The sequence below is a fragment of the Petaurus breviceps genome, unplaced genomic scaffold (assembly GCF_028583685.1).
Source record: "Petaurus breviceps papuanus isolate PSGF00001 unplaced genomic scaffold, PetGlider_PUasm1.0 164, whole genome shotgun sequence".
NCBI classification, from domain to species: Eukaryota; Metazoa; Chordata; class Mammalia; order Diprotodontia; family Petauridae; genus Petaurus; species Petaurus breviceps.
In genome coordinates, this window is record NW_027185735.1 from 311,568 (window position 1) to 333,841 (window position 22,274).

General features: G+C 39.2%; 3 pseudogenes; all 3 read right to left on the reverse strand.

Annotated features, from left to right (window-relative positions):
• Nucleotides 1–10,731: 10,731 nt before the first annotated feature.
• LOC138156918 (DBIRD complex subunit ZNF326 pseudogene) lies at nt 10,732–11,795 on the reverse strand (annotated as a pseudogene).
• A 2,182-nt stretch (nt 11,796–13,977) lies between these two features.
• Nucleotides 13,978–15,414, reverse strand: LOC138156919 (mortality factor 4-like protein 2; annotated as a pseudogene).
• A 3,034-nt stretch (nt 15,415–18,448) lies between these two features.
• On the reverse strand, nt 18,449–20,824 carry LOC138156921 (dolichyl pyrophosphate Man9GlcNAc2 alpha-1,3-glucosyltransferase-like; annotated as a pseudogene).
• Between the last annotated feature and the right edge of the window lie 1,450 nt (nt 20,825–22,274).

Genomic DNA, 22,274 nt, shown 5'->3' on the forward strand with positions numbered 1-22,274 from the left:
GAGAGAGAGAGAGAGAGAGAGAGAGAGAGAGAGAGAGAGAGAAAGAAAGAAAGAAAGAAAGAAAGAAAGAAAGAAAGAAAGAAAGAAAGAAAGAAAGAAAGAAAGAAAGAAAGAAAGAAAGAAAGAAAGGGCAGAGTGAGCTCTATTCATTGTTGAAGCATTGATAGACTTTTGGGGCGGCTAGCTGGCACAGTGAATAGAGCACTGGCCCTGGAATCAGGAGGACCTGAGTTCAAATCCAGCCTCAGACACTTGACACATTTACTAGCCATGTGACTTTGGGCAAGTCACTTAACGCCAATTGCCCTCCAAAAAGCAAATATATATGATGGCACATCAGGCATTTCCTTTATCAAGAGTGAACTCTCAGGGTAGTTAGGTGACACCGTGAATAGAGAGATCACTGACCCTGGAGTCAGAAGGACCTGAGTTCAAATCCTACCTCAGAAACTTAACACTTACTAGTTAAGTGACTCTGGCAAGTCACTTAACCCCAATTGCCCTGCCTTCTCCCCTCCAAAAAGCAAAAGAAAAAAATGGAGTGAACTCTTTTCTCTGACAGATTTAAATAGCTAGACTCTTGGGAATTAGAGCCATTGCAACCTGGAGTTCTCCGTGGAGGAGATCCCTGAAAAGGTAGAGGGAGGAAGAAGGAGGGAGCAACTCAACTAGTAGGAGACATTACTTAATGTATCAGGGAGTACAGATATCAATTCCAGATGGACATGGATGTGGAAAGATAGTAACCAGAAAGAGGAAGTAATTTCAAGGAACATGACCCTCCTGGCAGCACATAAGAGAGAGCTGGGCCCTACAGAACTCAGATGAGCAACCCTCTCAGTAGAGACACTGCAGCCAATGGGAGCTGCATAAAGGCTTTACAAAGAAGGGACCTTAAGACTCTACAGTTATGGGTTGCCTTTGTCATACACGTATCCTTCACATGTTCCCCATGACCATTGTACTCTACATTTCAGCCCACTCTTCCTACGAACATCTTGGGTATTTGTGCCAGAGTATGCCCCAAATTTGTGGGCGGAATGTTTTGTAACTGGTGTTCATACTTCATTACCTTAGAGGCCTTCACTAAGAACTGATTGTGTCTGATTGTTAATAGGAACTTGTGAACTGTATTGTTATAAGTACACACTCATTGGGTTATCCCAGAACCTGAGGGAGTGGTTGCCCTCAGGGAATCCAACCCACAGGTCTGGGTGTATCCCAGAAGAGAACATATTTAATACTTATATCTTGGGGTGTTTCATATGCTATGTTATCATCATTCCATCCAGTTAAAAGATCAAAGGAGCTGATGATAACAAAAATATTTTCACTTCCTGTGCCCATTCCTAAAGTTTATAACATTAGCTAGAAGTAACCAGCCTAGGTAATGTGTATTTTAAGATTAGAATTTAACATGTAGGTTTTTTTAATAATAGGGGCTCAACACACTTGATTAGAAACATAAACTATACACATGCCATTAATAATCTAGTCCATAAGAAAAGCAAAATTGTTTATTCCAGTTAGGGGTAGTTATCAAAATCATGCAAAAAACTGTCATTTCTCTAGATGTGAAGGAATTATTCTAGCATACGAACCACTCAGATTTAAAGAACTACACTCAGGATGTGACTTTCTGAAGCAAATCTCATTTATGACTCTTCCAGTCATGCAAATAGATTATAATCTAAAGAAAGGGTTTTAAGTAGATAAGGTAGGCCATTTAATTAATAGATGGTTTTAAACTGTTAATCTTGATGTTAAGTAATGCTGTGACTATTAGGTAGCTATGACTATTATTTTCCAAGTCACATCTGATTTAAGGTCATTCCTTATTAGTGTATAATCAAAGTTTTCCATTATGTCCTGTGCAAAGAATGAATTATAACACCTATAGAGTTAAAGCAGAGGCCTTTTTTTTTAAGAGGCCAGGAAATTTGAACTAAAGCTGATTTCTGGAAGATTTTTTAAAGGTGTTTTAAAGGCTCAAATGAGGGAATTGTGATATATTGAAAAGTGGGTGTCACAGCTACTTTTAGTTCATGAAGTAAGATGAATTCAAAGCACTTTTAAAAACTGTAACAGTTCTGATGACACCTTAAAGTAAGTAGGTAGAAATTATTACCTCCATTTTTACAGATATTGATATAAAGCTACAGATGAAGCAATCTAGTGTTAAATGAGTCAGTGATCTGTCTAGTAAAATGTTCTGTAGATTGCTAAACAATGGCATCTTTAATCTACTGGGACAGAGTCATTGCAATGGGTAATACAGATATTGCATAAGTATTACGAGTGCTATGTTGTTACCCAAATTCTGAATATTAATTGATCTATTTCTGCCTCAGAGAACAATGCGAAATTGAGTCAAAGTTCTGTTGAGTTCTACATTGAACCTTATTATTCTTTTGTCCTTGACTTAGAAGTGTTAGTATGTGAAGATACTGACTTAGCTTGAATCTCTCTTATATGAAATGTCTGGAATTCGAATGTTCCTCTAGACAGGGCAGAATTACAATTCATTTTATCAGATGTTCAGTCTAAGCTGTTTCTGATTTACTGTGGGATCACAGACATATCCTGGCAAGATGATTCCTGCATCTATCATGCATACTAATTAAAAAGATGCTATTGAAGATCCCTAGGGGAGCACACACACCAGCACGTATGGGCACATGCACATACCCAATCATTATTATCATCCCTGGTTACTTCAGTCAGTTAATCAATAAACCTTTACTAAGCACCTGCCATGTGCCAGGCACCATACTAAATCCTAACAATACAAAAAGAAACAAAATATAGCCCTTTCCCTCAAGGAGCTTACAATCTAATGGCAGACAACATGCAAACAATTATATACCAAGCAAGCTATGTATGTGATTAATCAGAAATAATTAAGAGAGAGAAGGAACTAGAATTAAGAGGTATTATAGAAAGCTCCCAGCAAAAAATGGGGTTTTAGTTGGAACTTAAAGGAAGCCAGGGGGATCAGCAGGTGAGGTTGAGGAGGGATAGTGCTGCAGGCATGGGAGACAAGCAGAAAAAATGCCAAGATGATAGATGGAGTGTCTTATTTGTGGTATAACCAGGAGTTTAGTTTCACTGGACTGAAAAGTACATGTCAGGAGATAAGGTGTAAAAATACAGGAAAGGAAGGAGGGAGCTAGATTGTGAAGGACTTTTTTGTATTTGATCCTGAGGACAAGAGGGATCCACTAGAGTTTACTGAATAGTGTGGTGACATGATCACAGCTGTGCTTTAGGAAAATCACTGGAGTGGCTGAAGTGGATTGGAGTGAGGCAAGACCTGAAGCAGGCAGATCCACCAGCAGGCTATTATGATACTCTGGGAAGGGGATGAGGGCCTTGTGCTAGAATGGTGCAAGTATTACAGGAGAGAAAGGGGCATATTTGAGACATTACAAAGGTGAAATCTGCAGGACTCGGCAACAGATTGGACATGGGGGTGTGATACATAGGTGTTCAGGATGACTCTTAGGTTGTGAGTCTGAAGGACTGGGAGGAGGCCTCTGCAGTAATAGGGAAGGTAGGAGGGGGGTCACCTCCCTAACAAAGCACACAGTGAATGAGAACACTGGTGTAAAAGGGCATGTGTAGAACAATGTACATTTGGCAAGATTTCTTTGGAGAAAATAATATGTTGAATTCTAACTGTTGAAAGGAAACCTGGGAAATGTGTTACAGTGGGCATCTGCAAGTAAGAAACCAAAGTGTTCTAGGTGCAACTATCTCAGTTTTTCCCTGCAGCATATAAATCCAAATGGAAATCTGAAAAAAAAATATCTCCTGGGACCCTGAAGCACATAAGCTTACCTGCAATTTTCTGAAAAGATCTTGACAATACACAGGACAATTCAAATAGCATTCTCAATTTACTTAATGATAGAAAGAATAGGATTATTTTAAAAAGAAAGAAAAAAAAAAGATCTAATGAGCCCTGAACATGGGCGGAATGCTCCCAAAAGGCATTAATGTTGATTGGAGTCAGCATTGTAGATACCTCTTCTTTGTAGCAATGTGCCATTTCTTTGTATAGAAATAAACCATCCGATTGATTGAGAACAATACAAATCCCAAGGAAATAACTCTGATGGGTTTCATGCCAGGTACTTGTCTCCAATATGTTACTGGATGTGCTCTCCATAAGTGCTTAAATTTGAAAAAAAAAAATATGGCCATATAAGAGCAGAGTACAGCAGGACTTTCATTTCCTCTGCTCTAGATGCTAGTACATCTATGAGTTCAAGTTAAAAACTTATTGTGGGGCGGCTAGATGACACAGTGAATAGAGCACTGGCCCTGGAGTCAGGAGGACCTGAGTTCAAATTCAGCCTCAGATACAACACAAAAAGTAGCCGTGTGACCTTTGGCAAGTCACTTAACCCCAATTGCCCTCCAAACAGCAAATAAATAAATAAATAAATGTTAGCTCTCTACCCAGTGAGTGCCAAGCAAAGAGTAGCTTTGTGTCAGTCAAGTCAATCTGGTAATCATTGACTAAACACATCCTAGGTACTGGTAATACAAAAATAAGTATCATAATAGGCTTTGATCAATGAGCTTCCATTCTATTAAAAAAAATTATCTTTTGCTCATTGTCCTGCTTTACTTTTGACTTAAATAGAGCTTGTGGTCCCTAGGTCTTTTTCATATAAATTGCTTATCAACCACATTTTCCCCAATTTGTACATTTGATTTTTTAAAAATAAATAATAGGATATTATACTTGTCCTTGTTACATTAGACTAGGTACTTTATTCTCATCTGTCAATCTTTTTTGTTCCTAAAGTTTATCTATAATAGATTTAGGTGGGGGGGGAGGGTGGTGGGTGGTGGGAGGAACCTAAGCATGGTATTCACCAATCTAGGTTCTTGAGGTCAGAGTCAGATAATAGCAGTGCAGAGTCAATTAATAATGAAGCAAGTAGCCGTTTATTCTGGTAGATACCAAGATGGAAGGCACCTACAATAAGCCTGGCATTAGTGGTTATGTATATGTATATATACACATACATGGGTATTTTTTAGGGCAGAATTCATAAGCTAAACATTATTCAAAGTAACATAAAACTTAAGTAGTTATACTGAAAAGAAAAGTATACTTGGAGAAAAATGTGTATTATTCATTACAAGACACAGATAAATAGAGGTATCATTTGAGTGTAGATAAACTCACGAAATTCAAGAAATATGCCCATTGAGCCAGACAGGAAGGAGAACTTTCCCCCTAATCTCAGGAATCTTCCACCTTTAGCAGCTAAGTAGGTCCTCTTCAAGAATGAGAATGAAGTGCAAACAACAACTTTTTGTACCAATAAGAGGTGAAAAAAAGACACTGAGTTGCTCCAACTGGTATTACAATTCTGCTAGGAGTCATTTGCAGCAAGTTGGCTGATACCAAACTAGGTGGAGGCAACATGCCTTGAAGTAGGGCTGTTTCTAAGGAGAGAGGTCTATGCATTACTCAAACATGTTAGGGATATTTCAGTACCAGGACTTTGGCAAGGTATATTAAGGCAAAAGGGAACAAGTAGGCTCACTAGAAGCTGTGAGGTGCAGGAAGCTTGCTGAAGTCATTCTCTAGTATTCATGTAGGGAGGGTAATTTTGTCCACTTCTTCCACATACCCATCCTTCAAGTTTCATGTCATTGACAAATTTGATAAGCAGATGATCTATTTCCTCTTCAAAGTAAATGATTAAATGCTGAACAGATCATTTTTAATGTCAATGGCAGGAAATGCCAGAAAATGCAAGGGACAAATTAACTTGCCTCAGCTCAGTTGCTTTCTTTTATTAGCTTACTGATTCCAGATAAGTAAGGGAAAGTTACCTTAATTTGTAAGGAGGGGAAGTTGCGTCTTAAGACAGCACAAGGACACTGAGCACCATGGAAGAGGTACTTGGGACACCAGGAGGCCTCCACTTAGGAGGAGATGAAGAAAGCCTTCTGACTGCTTCCCAATCATAATAATTAGGTGTTAGAAACTATGAATTTGACTTCCAAGAAACTTAATTAATGCTGTGGGGACTGAAAGGGGTTTGAAATCAGCTCTCTCAAAACAGCCAAAGCATCAAAACAATATTAGAACTGGAAGAGACTTTAGGGATCATCTCATCTAAGTCCTCTATTTTACTCTGGCCCCAGAGAAAAGAACTTGCCAAGTCAGAGGAGAAAGCTCATTCAACTCTTACTGAAACACAGGTAGAAATGAGGAGTAGTAGAATAGAATACAAATTTCAGATTCATACATTTTAAGACCTGAGTAAATTCATGGTGTCCTAGATCCCTTTCCAAGACTTCCCAGAAGTAACTCATGCTCTATACTTCTACCAGATGAAAAGTGTTCTGTCCTGTGTCCCATTCCTCAAATCTCTGATATGTGCTAACATAATAATGGAACAAACTTCAGTCTTTTCCATTCAAGATCTACATACCTAAATAATTTCTGGTTAATCTGCTCCTTGATTCCTGATTCCCCACTTCACCATCTCCCTCCCAATTCAATTTTTCCTTCTAACAACAGCAACAAAAATTTAGCAAAACAAACTAAAAAATAAGAAAAGAGGGGCCATTAAGAATTTCTTTCTAAAAGTACACAAAGAGATAAGGGTGAAAGTGGAATTTAAATAGTAGTGAAGGTGGAGAACTGACCTGAAAACACCATGTGGCTTGAAACCCACAATACTTGCCTGGCTGTAGGTAAATTAAAAAAACAAAAACAAAAAGCCAAACTTTTTTTTTGGTAAGGCCAAACTGTCCAGTGACCCTCCTTGTTGCTTTGAAAGCAGGTTTTCCCACTGCCCAAGTCACTGGGCTTCCTCCAAGGGGGTGCCCTGGAGGGGCTTTTCCTAGCCATGGCAGCAGCCAAGAATTGAGCATGTTCTCTGTCTCTAGTCCATTCCCTTTGTTTTTTCTCCTCTGCTGCACCTAGGTCTTTATTGTTAAAGACTCCAAAGGCCATCTCCCATCTATAGGTAAATTTAAAAAAAAAATTTTTTTTGGTAAGACTAAAGTGCACAATGGGAAGGTGAATACAAGGACAGAGTGGACATGAAAGATATTGTCCAACAATGTACCCTAGTCAAGTAAATGGTAAACAATGATGAGAAAACAACTTCTGTATTTTCTCAGGAAGAAGGCAAACAAATTACAGGAGAATGGGTGCCACCTGGCAAAGGTAGGGACTGAAAGACGGTGGAGTGGAAGAAAGGAGGAAACCTTGATTCAGTGGTAACAGGGGAGGTCTTACTGAAAAAATACGCTCAATGAGGGTGTTTGAAAGATTCTGTAATAGGAAACGAGAGCTTTAATGGGTATAATCAAGAAGAATTTGGTGCTTAAAAAGACTTCTGAGAATGTTATACCTCTATGGATAACATTCTTCCTCACCAGAAGGGTAATCAGAGTTCCTGAGAGGAAACTGACAACAGCAAAGTTGGAAGGCATATAATGAGAAAAGAGATTATATGGCAAATGGGGAAAAATTAACATGATGAGAGTAAGGATTAGGAATGAACCACATGACTAGGGACACAGGAAAATTTTTACTATTGTACAATACTTCGTTCTCTCTGTCTCCTTCAGGAATTGATATTCCTAAGATTGCAGCACAACAGAAAAAGAGGAAAAGGAACAAGATCTACAAAGCAATAACTTAGAAGATGTTTAGAAGAGAGAACTCAAAATAGGTACCTTAGAAGTTCTAATTCCATGAGTACAGAGACTAAATAAGGAATAAATAAGAACAATGAATCAAATAATAAAAGTCTAGATTAGAAAGAAAGGGAAGAGAATCAAGAGAAAGAGGGAAAGAAATGTTGCTTAGAAAAAGCTACAAAAAATGGGGAAGGGGAGATGGTAACAAACAAAAGTTGAAATGGAGGAAAGAAAGCAGAATTTTACTTAATTACTTAACTGAGAAGAAAAGAAGGAATTAGATAACCAGATAAATGGAAGGGGGGAAAAAAGGGAAGACTAAGTTAAGTAAAACTCTAAAATAAGAAAAAGAGGTGATAAATGAGCATGGGATTTGAGGCTTAGGGAGGAGAGCCTAGGGATATAGAGTTGACAAGATGGTTTAAGCAAAAATAACTGAAGAGACAAAGTTCTATCTTTACAGAGGAAGGGGGGGAAATTCTTAATTAAAAAAAAATTAGAGACAAATAAAGGAAAATAGAAACCTAATTCTGAAAACTTTAAATATGTCAAAAAACCAACATAATGAAAGTTAGCTAAGAAAACAAAACTGTCCAATCTGTTACTTAAAAGAAATGCACCTATAAAGTAGAAACATCCACAGGATAATAATGAAGGACTGGAATAAAATCTGTTCTTCACTAGACATATCTGGAAAGAAACAGTAAGTTGAAATTATGCTTTCAGACAAAGCAAAAATCAAAAATTTAAAGTGCAAAAAGAGATCAATAAAGAAACTACAGTATGCTATAAGGAATCATAGACAATAAGCCCAGTATCCATATTAAATTTACATGTTCCAACTACCTTAGTATATTAATTCATAGAGGAAAAATTAACTGAAGTATAAGGAGACATAGACATTAATATAATAGCTACAGCCAGTGAAATTGTATTAAGTCTATAGGTAGACTGTCTTGTGCAAGGAAGACCAAGGCCAGTATTCATAGATCACATACCACATGGTGGCAAGTAAGGTCTAAGAATTGTCTATCAGTCATCCAGTTCAGGATGGCCAAGTAGCAGTTGCAGATGTAAGAATGAAGGTCAGGAGAGAGGTTAGAACTTGATAAAGAGATCTAAGAATCTGTATAGCAATGATAATTTAATCCAGGGGAACTGGTGAGATTGCCAAGTGAAATAGTAGAGAGGGCCCAGGACAAAGCCTTGGGACACACTATGGTTAGTACTTACTTAACTTACTATGACCTGGATGACACTACAACAAAGGAGACTAAGAAGGAGTTGTTGGATATATAGTAGAACCAGAAGAAAGCAGTCATGAAAACTTAGAGAAAAGAAAATATTAAAGAGAAAAGGATAATTGACTGTGTGAGAGGTCAAGAAGTTGTAGTGATAAAGAAAAAGGTCTTTGCTATCTATAGTCATGTGAAAAAATATTTCATCTAAATATTGATTAGAGAAAATGCAAATTAAAACAACTCTGAGGCACCTGTCAGATTGGCTAATATGACAGAAAAGGAAAATGATATATGTTGAAAGGGATGTGGGAAAATTGGTAACTGATCTGACGATTCCAAAGAGCAATTTGGAACTATTCCAGAGAGCTATAAAATTCTACATACTCTTTCATCCAGTAATACCACTAGTAGATCCCTATCCCAAAAGGGGGGGGGGGGAGCAGGGAAAGGACCTACTTTTACAAAAATACTTATAGCAGCTCTTTTTGTGGTAGCAAAGAGCTGGAAAGTGAGAGGATGCCCATTAATTCGGGAATAGTTGAACACGTGATTGCTATAAGAAATCATGAGAGGGGCGGCCAGGTGGCTCAGTGAGTAAGAGCACCGGCTCCAGTGTCGGGATGGCCTGGGGATCAAATCTGGGCTCAGATACTCAGCACCACACCCAGAAATAACTGGCCCTGTAACCTTGAGCAAGTTACTTAACCCCAATTGCTTTAAAAAAAAAAAGTAAATATCTAGGAAAAGAGTTTTTAGGGGCGGCCAGGTGGCTCAGCGTGTAAGAGCACCTGCTCCAGTGTTGGGATGACCTGGAGATCAAATCCCGGGCTCAGACACTCAGCACCACACCCAGAAATAACTGGCCGTGTAACCTTGAGCAAGTTACTTAACCCTGATTGCTTTAAAAAAAAAAAATCATGAGTAAGATGATTTCAAAAAACCTGAAAAAGCTTACATGAACTGATGCAAAATGAAGTGAGCAGGGCCAGGAGAACATGGTACACAGTAACTGCAATATTGTATGATGATCAACTGTGAATGACAATGATCTAAGACAATTCTGAAGGCTCTATGATGAAAAATGCTATCCACCCCCAGATAAAGAACTGATGGAATCTGAAAGCAGATCCAAGAATATTATTTTTCATATTTTTTTGTTCTCTCCACCTTTTTTCCCCCAATATCTGAATACTGAAGCTTCACAATCCTGATTTTAAAAATAGTCCATTGATAAATTCCATTGAATCTAAAATTATTATTTCAGGGAAAAATGTTTCTAGAAAACATTTACTGTTATAAATTGATATGTAGTCACAAAAAAGCTGTGAGGTGCATACCCTAAGACAAACCAGCATACATTGAACAAAGAAATCCAAAAATAGCCAAATTTAAAGCTAAAAATTCTGACCCATTCATCTCTCTAAAGGGTAATTAATCAAAAAGCTTTTTATACATTCTGAATATTTATGCTCATGAGTAGCATTTCAGTTTAAATCATTAGAAGAGACATACTACTACTATATGTCTCAACCTCAACATCCATAAAGTAAAGAATAATAATAATTAACAATTTCCCAGATCTAATTTTGGTTGCTTTTATAAAAGCCTTACTAAAATAGTCTTACCTTCATTTTTGTAAAAATAAATTGAATTTACATAGATGAAATTTAAGACCATGAATTGCGTGCACTGGGTGTTAAACAACTCACATTTTATATCACTTAGTCTTCCACTTAGCTAATTTAGGAAAGAATTTTTATTTTTTCGCTATATCTAATTTCTTATGTAATTTTCTTCAGGTTGTTCAATACTGAAGTCCACTTGTTCTTCTGTTCCCTCTTACTCTTACTTCTTCTTCCTCCATAGGCTCCTCAGTCTTTTCTTCCTCATCAGATTGTTCTCCCAGTTGCTGCAGACTTTGATTTTCAGGCTCAAAAGAATTTTTACCTATAACAAAAAGCTCACATTGTGCTTTTAGTATTTGATTATTCAAGATGCTGCTAGCAGTTAAGATGCCCTCTCTTTTTTTTCCCTAAAGGCTTGTTTCCCCTTGGCTTGGTCTGGAGATTTGAAGTGCTATTGAACAAAACTGTGCAAAGCAGGTACCTCGATCCTGCAAGCACTGCAGTGAGCAGTCTACTTTCATCATTTGGTTATCTGCAGTAACCCCTTCCATTATATCCTTCTCAATTACTTTGCTAACAGCTTCTACTGTGTTTCCCCGATAATAAGACACTGTCTTATTATTTTTTTTGGACAGAAAAACACCAGAGGGCTTATTTTCAGGGGAGGGCTTATTTTAATGAACATTGACAGCAATTTTAATAAACAGGTAAATGTGAACAAAAAAATGTACCTTTATTCAATAAGCAAATCACTGGGGAAGAACAGGATGACGCGCTCACTGCTGCATCTGATTAGATGCAGCTCGGAGCGCGGCGTGCGTTTCACAGGGGGGGGTGCATACAGAGGGTACCGTAATGTAGCGTGTAGCGCAGGGGATCACCTTCACTACAGTAGCAATCTCAATAGGGCTTATTTTCGGGGGAGGGCTTATTTTAGAGGAATCTTACACAGTAAGGGGAGGGCTTATTTTCAGGATATGTCTTATTATCGGGGAAACACGGTAATTAGTTGTCTGTTGTTTACACATTGATGTTTTCTTGAATTTATTCACCATATATTCATACAAAAATTCCATGACTATTTTATTAGATTTGGTTTGTTTCTGAATATAATCTAAGGTTTCCTGGTAAAAGAACTTTCTAGATGAACTTCAATTTCTTTTTCTTCAAATTCCTGGAATTTGCAAAATGAACACTGACTGATCTCTCTTCTCCACCTTTGTTTTTTTGCATTTACACTCATAGCTTCTCTTCACTTTTAGGGGCCGCCCATTTTAGTAGGTGGTTTTTTTCTGGCTTATCTTCTCAGTCAGTTTTGCCAGTTTGGGTTTCTTTTTTTTCTTTTTTTTTTAAAGAAATTGGGGTTAAGTAACTTGCTCAAGGTTACACGGAGAGTTATTTCTGGGTGTGGTGCTAAGTATCTGAGCCCAGATTTGACCTCTGGTCATCCCAACACTGGGGCCGGTGCTCTTACTCACTGTGCCACCTGGCCGCCCCCAGTTTGGGTTTCTTAATAAATGTCACTCCAGGCTTATTAGATGACCACATCAATTTTCTCTTGATTCCTTTTGCAGTAACTGCTATATTACTGAGTTTGTTATGATAGTCTCCAACAACTCCAGGTCTATGCTTGCCTCCAAAATTGCCCATATGCTGCTTCTCTCCCCCACCCCCACTATGACTGTCCATGTCATGACTGACTGGTCTAGGTAGGAGTCCATGGCTCTTGGACCTCCATAGGAAACATGGTCATAGTCACAATCCAACCCTCCATAAAATCCATGGACAAAGTGGTGAATCCTGCTGTAGCTCAGGTGGCTGAGATCTGTTTTTCATGTTATTTATGCTTTATGGGTGTGTTTGGTTGGTTTTGGTTTGTATTTTCTTTCACAACGTGACTAATATGGAAATTTTTTAAAAAGAAAAGGTTCTTCAGATTTGTTGATTAAGAGATCATTGGTGACTTTGGAGAGAGAAGTTTTGGAGTAATGAAGACATACTGCAGAGTTAAGAAGAGAGAGCGAAAAAAAAGTAGAGCCACTAGATGACCTTCTCAAGGAGCTTTACCATGAAAGGGAGGTGAGATAATGCATGATAACCAGTGGTGATGGAGGGTTTTGTGAGTATGGTGGGGGGTGGGGGGTGTAAGGGGATATGAGTATGTTTTAGATAGTACATACAACAGAAAACACAAATAAAAGGATTCTATATGAAACTTAGTTTCCATTTCACACTGCCTGCTTTTAAAAAAAATGTAATAAAGTCTACATGTTAATATTGAAATTTCTTCTTTGTCTTGTCCTTCCTTCTGAACTTCCTTCTGTTCTCTTCTGTGCATTTAAAAATATGACAGTTTTGTAGGCACCACTGTTAATTTTTTAGAATAAAATTTTATTGGTATCTTTTGTTTTTACAATCAATTAAACTTCCTCAAGAATACATCCCCATAGGGCAGCTTGGTGGCGAAGTGAATAGAGCACACTGACCCTGGAGTCAGGAGGACCTGAGTTCTAATTCAGCCACAGACGCTTAACACTTAATAGTTGTGTGACCTTGGGCAAGTTACTTAACCCCAATTGCCCTGCCTCCCTCCCTCCAAAAAGAAAAAAAAAAGAATACATCTGCACTCTCTCTTCTGAGAAAGAGCTGATGTGACAAAGAATAATTTTAAGAGGGTAAAAAAGAAAGGAAGAGGATAAAAAAAATTAGAAAAGCCAATCCATTTTAAAAAATATTTATATATGAAAAATGAAATGTTTCACATCAGTGGACGTCTTAACTCTGCAAAAAAGTTAGGGAGAAACGTTTTCTGACCTCTTCTTTGGAGCTATGCTTTAATTTAATTTTTTTTTTTGCCACATTCACTTTCAGTTGCTTTGTGGTGGTTGTTCTTTCCAATTACATTACTGTAGTCATTAAACATGTTTCCTTGGCTCTGCTTACTTCACTCTATAGCAGTATCTTTCCATGATTCTCTATATTCATCATATTCTTTATTTCTTTTTTTTTTTTGAGGGCAATAAGACTGCTATATTTTCAACACTTACAAAACAATTCTGAAGGAGCAAGATTTCTAGACAACTGTTAAAACAAAAGAGTATGCTTATCTTATCACCTAAATGTGCATTGGAATCAACATAGAAAACAGGCAAACCCTGGTTCAGTAAATGAACACGGAACCTTAGCAGTCACATTTCAAAAAGGGGTAGGCAACAATCCACCATGTACCAGATAACTAAACATAGCTCCCCCCACCCCCCAACCCACAAAGAACTGGGCTAACAATGTGGATTTCACCTCCTTGCAAGGAGAAAAGGGGCTTCCTCAGTGGAAGTAAAAAGCAAACTTAGAGAAAAAACATGGACCCTGAACTACCACAAGCACAATGTTAGAGGAGATCATTTTTGTAAGATTCAGACTGTTAACTAGCCACATCTGCTGAGAGAAAGGCAAATCTGACAAGTGAGGAGCAAAGATTGCCAAGGCTTCAACTGACTGTACCAATACTCAGCAGAGGCTGTCTGGTAGTCAGTGGCGGCCTTAAAAAGAAGGGAAGGATTCCTGGCAAAATATTTCAGGAAATCTTGCAGATAGCTCAGCAGCACACACAGACTTCCAGCCCCCAGGGAACCACAGGCCAGTCTGGGCCCCAGCTGGGGGAAGAGGCAGAGCATGTGGGCCATGTGGGCCCAGGGATGGTGGGTCAGGATTTCTTGATTCAGCGGCTTCTCAAACTGGTAGAGAAGCTGGTTGGCCAGCACCATGTCAAAGAACATGGAGTGTGAACATCAGTTCACCAGTGGCATACATCTTGAATGCACTTGTGCAGTTTTGCTGGGAGGCCACATATTCTGTCAGGATGGCATTCACCGACTTCTTGGAAAGTAGGGTGAAAAGCTGCTTCTTGACAGTTCCCAGCTTCCAGCCTTGCTGGAGCAGGGGCTCCAGGGGCTTGGGCAGGTGGATCTGGACTTCTAGCTTGCCCAGGCACCTGTGTTCAGGCTCCCCTACAACACCTTTCCCTTTCCACCTCCCTCTTCCACTAACTTTTTGCTTGCCTTTGCAGGGCAGCTGCACCTCTGAGACCCCAGAAGGGCAGCCTTCACCTTGGTCACCCTGGACTCCAGAGGAGGTATCATGGCACTTCCGCTGCAGCAGCCCCTTGGCAGCCATCTGGAGGGCAGCATTGCTGTCCTTCTGCCTATGCATGGTGGTGTAGTGGAGAACCTGGCCCTCTGAAACCCATTTGTACTCCCATTCAGGATCAGTTACTGGGCAGTGATACCCAGTATAGAACATGCTACTGGTGCTGCTGCTGATGTTAGGGCTGGCTTCCCCTGCTCCTAGGCTCATGGAATTTATGCAGCTGCTCTTACTGGGACCCCCTAGGCTATGCCTAGGTAACTGCTGCTACCACAAAGGACACTGGGCCTGAACCTTGTGCCACTTGGGGTGGGTCCTGCCTGGGGGCTAGGAGGGACCACCCAGGCAGGGCAAAGGGATGGGTCACAGACACTCTCAGGAGTTCACTGATGCCATGATTCCCAGTTGGGTAACAGACCAGATATTTCACTCATTTGTCCTCTACATCCCCCTGGATACACTCACCCTTGCACAAGCTACCTTCATGGAAGGTCAGCACAGGTTCCCCATCTAGAACAGTGGGCCTGTTCTTGACTTTCCTACCCTTCGGAGGGGCCATGGATCAGTAGGATGGAACCTGGGGCACCTCCTCAGACTGTTTCTGCTTCACCACTGGGCTGACCAATGGCTATGGCCTTCCCTATACTTTGGCTAGAGTAATCAGGCAGCCACAGGTTGTCTGGACCACTGAACAGCTGTCTGGATGGCTGAAGGGCTAGATGGCTGGCTTATATTCTTTATTTCTTAAATTTAAAAAAAAAATTTCTTATATCTTCATAATATCACATGTAATATTCATACCACAATCATGTGCCACAATTCACATTCGACAATTGATTAGGCAAAAGTGCTGTTATAAATATTTTGGTATATATGGGGACTTTCTTTTTATCCCTGACCTCCTAGGGGTATGTATATGTGTAGCAGTGGAATCACTAGATCAAAGAATATTTTAGTCATTTGGGGGGGATAATTCTAAACTGTTTAACAAAATCATTGTATTAAATCATAGCTCCAATCAATCAATCAATATTTATTAAGCACCTACGATGCCAGATACTCAGTACTATGGATACAAAAAAGACAATCCCTGCTCTCTTGGAGTTCACTACTTAATAGGAGAGACAGCATACAAACAAATATATACAAAGCAAGCTATACATAGGAAATAATTAGCAGAGGGAAGACATTCCATTGAGAGGAGTAGTAGACTTCTGATGGGGTTTTAGTTGAAACTGGCCAGGGAGGCCAGTAGGTGGAGTTGAGGAGGGAGAGCAAGCTGGGTCTAGGGAACAGCCAGAAAAAAAATAGAGATACAGACTGTCTTGTTTCTGGAATACCCAGGAGGCTAGTGTCACTGGATCAGAAAATGTGTCAGGGAGTAAGGGTGTGTGTGTGGGGGGGGAGGGGTGACATGGTAAAACTTGCACTTTAATTTTTTTTTTTTTTGCAGAAAACTTTCTGGAATGCATCTGCCTCCTGATTTACTTATCATTTAGGTAATGTGGCTTTAAAAATGTTTTTCTATTCCAATTTATATTAAAGCAGTTAAAAATAAAGCTTGAAATTTCTTATAATTGTTCCATTAATCTTGTTCTAATCCCTACTGTGCATTAAATATAAATGTGGTATTAAAAATATCCTAATAAGGCTCTCCACTAGCCAAGCATGCTTAGCAGGGTTCCTATTGATGTGGCAATGATTCAGGGTTGGCTGTCTGTGCTGACTTGCTCTTTGAAACTTTATTCACATTTACTCTAAGGAATTATTACTTCATGATTTCTGACTTGACTGCACAGAAGCCATCAGGTGGTTTTCTCTCAGCTGGCCACTCTCTAGAACCACACTTGAAATTTCTATCGTGTATGACCTGTAAACACTTTACTAATGCGTTTTCATTTCTAGATTACTAAGAATTCAATTACTTTTTTTTCAAAAAGGTAGCTAATGACATGATTTGCTTTATGTTTTAACCACAAGATACAAGAAGAAATAATCAATGGCAAAGGTCAAGACAGGAGAAGATAAAAGTTCATGCCAAGATTCTTCAGCAGACATGTAGATTCATTCCACCTTTTTAAAAGGGTTGTAAACATGAAGTATGAGATTGAGGCCCAGCAATACTGGAATGACCTTGGCAGTCTTCATTGGGTCACATGACAAAAGGATACAGGTTGTTAAATAATAAAGGGTCAGCCTTTAACTCAGGCAAACTTAATTATGCCAGAAGGGTGAGAGTCTTTGTAGAAGACACAAGAACCATGAGTAATAATTCAAATAAGCTAGCCTGCACTACTGTAAAGCTTGGATTTAAATTGTGAAAAATTAATTCTCTAGTTGTGTAAAGTAAATTAGCACTAGTGGTCATAGCACATCCTAATGAAAGAATTTACTTAGGAAATGTCAAATTTAAAACAATTTTATATTGTCTAATTTTTAAAATTACCTAATATTTATTTTTCTAAGATTATTTGAAAACTAACTTACTGAAACCAACTAAATTTGTGGAAAAGTACACATATGCTCTCATGGGATACAAAAGTATTCCATTAGTCTTTTAGTATCTAAATAGTGTCCTAGTAAAATTTAGTATCTAATTAGTATCTAAATAGTGTCCTAGTAAGAAAAAAAAGGATGCCACACTATCTCATCAGGCTCCAGGCCATTCTTAACCAACTCCCAACTGCAATAATTCAGGAAACAAACCTTTAAGGAGTCATTGTGAAGCAATGTTTCATCTTTCTTACTCTCAATATTTGTGAAATCTTACTTTGCAATAGCTAAAAAACAATTAGAAAGAAGAAGTTTAATTGTACTTTGGTTCCATGGATGTTTGAGGGGTTTTGTTTGGTTTTTGTTGGGGTTTTTTTTGCAGCCCAGGCTTAGGATTTCATGGATTTCATTGCTCTCATTGTAGAAACTCCACTGATACCAATGTGCAACTCATCTGTACCTTGAGATCTTATACAGTTGCCTGGGGACGAAATAAAAGGTCATGAAATTTGCCCAAAGTCACATAGCCAGTATATGTCTGAGACAGGGCTTCCCAACTTCAGAGCCAGTCCTTAATCCACTCTTCCATACTGCCTCTTATGTTTCAGATATTAATACAATATTCACCAACCTTTTTTCTTTTTTTTTTTTTTAAAGCAATCGGGGTTAAGTAACTTGCTCAAGGTTACACGGCCAGTTATTTCTGGGTGTGGTGCTGAGTATCTGAGCCCGGATTTGATCCAGGTCATCCCAACACTGGAGCCGGTGCTCTTACTCGCTGAGCCACCTGGCCGCCCCTAAGCAATTGGGGTTAAATAACTTGCTCAAGGTTACACGGCCAGGTGTTTCTGGGTGGGTGCTAAGTGTCTGAGCTGGGATTCGATCTCCAGGTCTTCTCAACACTGGAGCCGGTGCTCTTACTCGCTGTGCTACCTGGCCGTGTGCTACCAACCTTTTTTTCTGAAATACATAATTCTCAGCAGAATTTCATTTCACATATTTTAAAAATCATCTAGATTTGCTACCTATTTGAGACAGTTATTTGAGTTTCTAAGGGGCATCTAGGTGGCACAATAGATAGAGTGCTGGACCTGGAGCTGGGAAGACTTGGGTTCAAGTCCTATCTCAGACATTTACTAGCTGTGTGACCCTGAGCAAGTCATTTAACTCTGTTTGCCTCAGTTCCTGATCTATAAAATGAACTGGAAAAAGAAATGGCAAACCACTCCAACATCTTTGCCAAGAAAACCCCAAATGGGGTCATGGAGAGTCAGACATGACTGAACAAAACAAGCTGATTTTCTTCTGGTTTCTTCCTTTTCTGTAATCCCATATAACCATAGTATCAAGAAAAATACATCAAGAAAAGGCAAAGATGCAAACAAGAAACAAGACACACCAGCCCAGGAAAGATGTCTAGCAGCTTATATGCAGGCCCCAAAAATGATGCTTATCAGAGTAATCTCATTACTGAGGTTAGAAAACTTTTCACCATTTTAGCAGGAACCTTAAAATCGGGGACATGCCACTGAACAGAAATAGAAAATTATTTTAATTGTAGTTCATTTTCAAGTATGTTTTCAAATTTTGAAAAAGAAGTCATGCAGGCTACTGAAAATGCTAGTGTGGTCACAAAGTGGGGCTATAGTGTTGTACCTGGCATACCTAGGTTTCCCATCCCCCAACCTCAGCCATCCTCAGGGAAGTGAGTGACTGCCAGGTCAGTTCCACCCTCCCCCAATGGATGTCCATCCTTCCCCAGTCAGCCCTCCTTCACAGAGGTGAGCGGGCTTCCGGACCAAGGAGACTTGGCACCAAGGGAATTTCGAGCTGTGTGCTGACCAATCACTTCTTGGCCTCTGCAGGTTTCTGCTTGCGTAATACCTAACCATTGGCCATGTGGTATCCCTTTAAAAGCCAACACATTCTCCATGCAGACTCACTGCTTGATTTGGGCCTCACCCCAAACAGTCCCTTGGAAAATAAAATCCACTTCCAAATTTTACTCTGGGGTCTTTTGTCTCGCTCCTTTTGGCACAACAATAGCTGGCCTATTTTTCAAAAGAAGCATGCTAAAAGTTGATACTAGTAAAAACCATCTTGACAGAGAAGATACTTCATTTAGAATTAGGCAGACTCAAAATGAGACAGAAAGAATGGATTTTTCATGTACTTGGAAGGAGAATAAGAAAAATGACAATGTACAACTAACCAAAGTATATTTAAAGCTTCTGAGACTGAACTAAAGGATTAATTTTATACTCACAGGAAGCAGGCTCAGGAAAGTAAAAGCAAAGATATCAACGGAGTGAGAGGTCCGAGATTTTTTACCTTCAGAAAAACATTGAAAGTACACTGAATTCAGTCCTCAAATAATACACAATCAACTGGGACGTCTTAATGATGAGGTATGGGCTCTGGGAGCCTCCTCTAGCTCTCCTTAAGTCCTTGAGGTACAGGATTTGGGAACCCCCCCTTGAACTATAATTAAATCATCTCATTTGATGAGGCAATAAGCCTTATATTGTGGCTGGGTCCAAACCTCTATTACTAGACTTCCCACTCTTGAGCCTATCAAAATATCAATCCACCCTTGAACTAGCCTAGCCCACCATTGTCTGTAGTCTCCAGGTAGCCTCCAGCAACTTCTCACCCTTAATCACTCATTGACCTCATTGACCTGAAGACCTCCCTAAAATCCTCCTCTAGACCACCCCTAGATTCCTCCCACAAACTTCTATATATAAGACCCCATCTTGTCTCCATGTCTGTGAGAGCACCATAGAATAGTGAGAGCACCATAGAATGACCTAGCACAGATTTACTCTGTCTAATGCAAGTGAACTTTTTTTTTTAAAGTAATTGGGGTTAAGTAACTTGCTCAAGGTTACAGGGCCAGGTGTTTCTGGGTGGGTACTAAGTATCAGAGCCTGGATTCGATCCCAGGTCATCCCCATTCTGGGGCCGGTGCTCTTACTCGCTGTGCTACCTGGCCGCCCCATGCAAGTGAACTTTTAATAAACTTCACTTTTCTTTGGCTGAGAGAAGACTTGAATCGAATTCATTTGGCAGGACCTGGCATATTGGTATTTTGGGGTCTCCAGAGCAACCCTAACCCTCTTTATGGTAACCTATTCATTACTACTTGCAAAGTTTCTTCCACTTCTGTAAAGAATTGCAGCCAGCAAAGAGCAAAGGAAATAACCACTGTAAGAATCTGTTTAACAAGCAGTAACAACCCCTTTCCTTTCACGCCTTTCTTTGAATATTTGTCTAGCAAAAGCAAAAAAATGGTAAAGTTCCATCTATTTATATTTTATGGGTAAGCAAAATGCCAATGACCCTAGGATGTCTTAGTCAGAAGACAGGCCAAGAACACAAAACCAAACTGAGACTCACAGAATTATATTGAAAATATCCATACGCAATCAGAAGAAGGCCTGGAAATGCTCTTGCAAAAAATAAAATAAGGCTTTAGAAAACCTCTCACTAAGCTTCATTTTGGTTGAAGGTTGTGTCTTTTGTTTTTGTTTTTAATAAAAACAGTGTAGCACAGCTGAAGGTAAGTAAATCATTAAAAGGACAATAAAAACTGTTGTACACATGTACACACAACCTTCTGTTGATTACTCTCATAGCCCTATGATGTGTGTAGTGAGGAAAAGTAATTTTAATGCTGTCATTTTGTTATTAATATAAATGTGTAATATTCCCTTCTCTGTCAAAAGGTAATTTCTTACACTAGCTTAAAGAGAAGCCCCTGGCCCACTGTGGCTAAGGAATGTATTAAGTGTTTTCTCAAGTCATTTGCTCATTAACTAGGCTGGTCTTACCCCAGCCTTACTGGAAAGCTGAGTTTTGTTTGCTAGGGGACTCTCAAAACTCATGACCTAGTCTAATTCCTCAGCTGACCTCCCCTTTTGATCATGAAGCTCTTAGCCCACTTCCACATCAAATGTCTAAGAATAAGGGTCGTTTTTCTCTTGTCAAAGGAGTTCCCAGTAATTTTCCATCAGGAAGACATACTGATGTAGTACTCTCCCTTGGCATCTTTAGTTACCTAGAGAATCATCAATTTATTGATTATTGACTAGCCTAGTTAAGAAATTGATTGCTAATACCCAGAAACTTTGTCTCAGAATTTTTGCTTGCCATAAGAGTAATACAACCTGGATTGATAAGTTCTGTAAGATAGGCACAGAAAAGACTGGAAGAAAGACTCATGATGGAAAATGCTATTCACATCCAGAGAAAGAGCTATGGAGTCTGAATGCACATCGAAGTTTTTTTTTTCTTTCTCATGATTTTTCCCTTTTCTAATAATGATTCTTTTACAACATGACTAATGTGAAAATGTTTACTATGAAAAAAAAAAAGACTGTGTTACACTATAAGAGGTGGATAAAATAGTTGCCAGTGCTGCAAATTTTTATCACTGCTATTGAAGTACTGGTGCTTGACTGGTAAATTAAAAGTAATTTCTTGCCAGTGACTGTACTGCAGCCAGTGCAGTTGGTGGACTAGCAAGCAGTGAGAATAATGAGATGGGGGTGTAATCAATAGTCTGTTTATTACAGGACCATTTCATACAGAGCCAAAGATACAAGGGCCTCACAGAGTATATATGCCCCCCAACAGAAGGTCTACTTGACCCAAAAGAATGTAGATACCCCAAAAGAATGCAAACAATGTACAAGGACCCTCCCTTGATCTTGTTTACTATTTACCCTTGCTTAAGGTTACTTATTTATTAGGGCAATACCATAGGATTATATCCAGAGGCATAAACAAAAAAAGATTACATGCCCTCTTGCTTATCTGCCCTGTAACCTTTCAGATAATAGTATAGGAGAGGGGAACATTTCATTAGCGGAGTCAGGTAACTCCTAAAAGTTCTCTACACTGCTGCTCTTTATAAACTCTAAACATAGGTTTTCCAGATCCTGAGTAAGAATTCAGAGAGAGGGGCAGCTAGGTGGCACAATGAATAGAGCACTGGCCCTGAAGTCAGGAGGACCTGAGTTCAAATCCAGATTTAGACACTTGACACTTAACGAGCTCTGTAACCTTGGGCAAGTCACTTAAC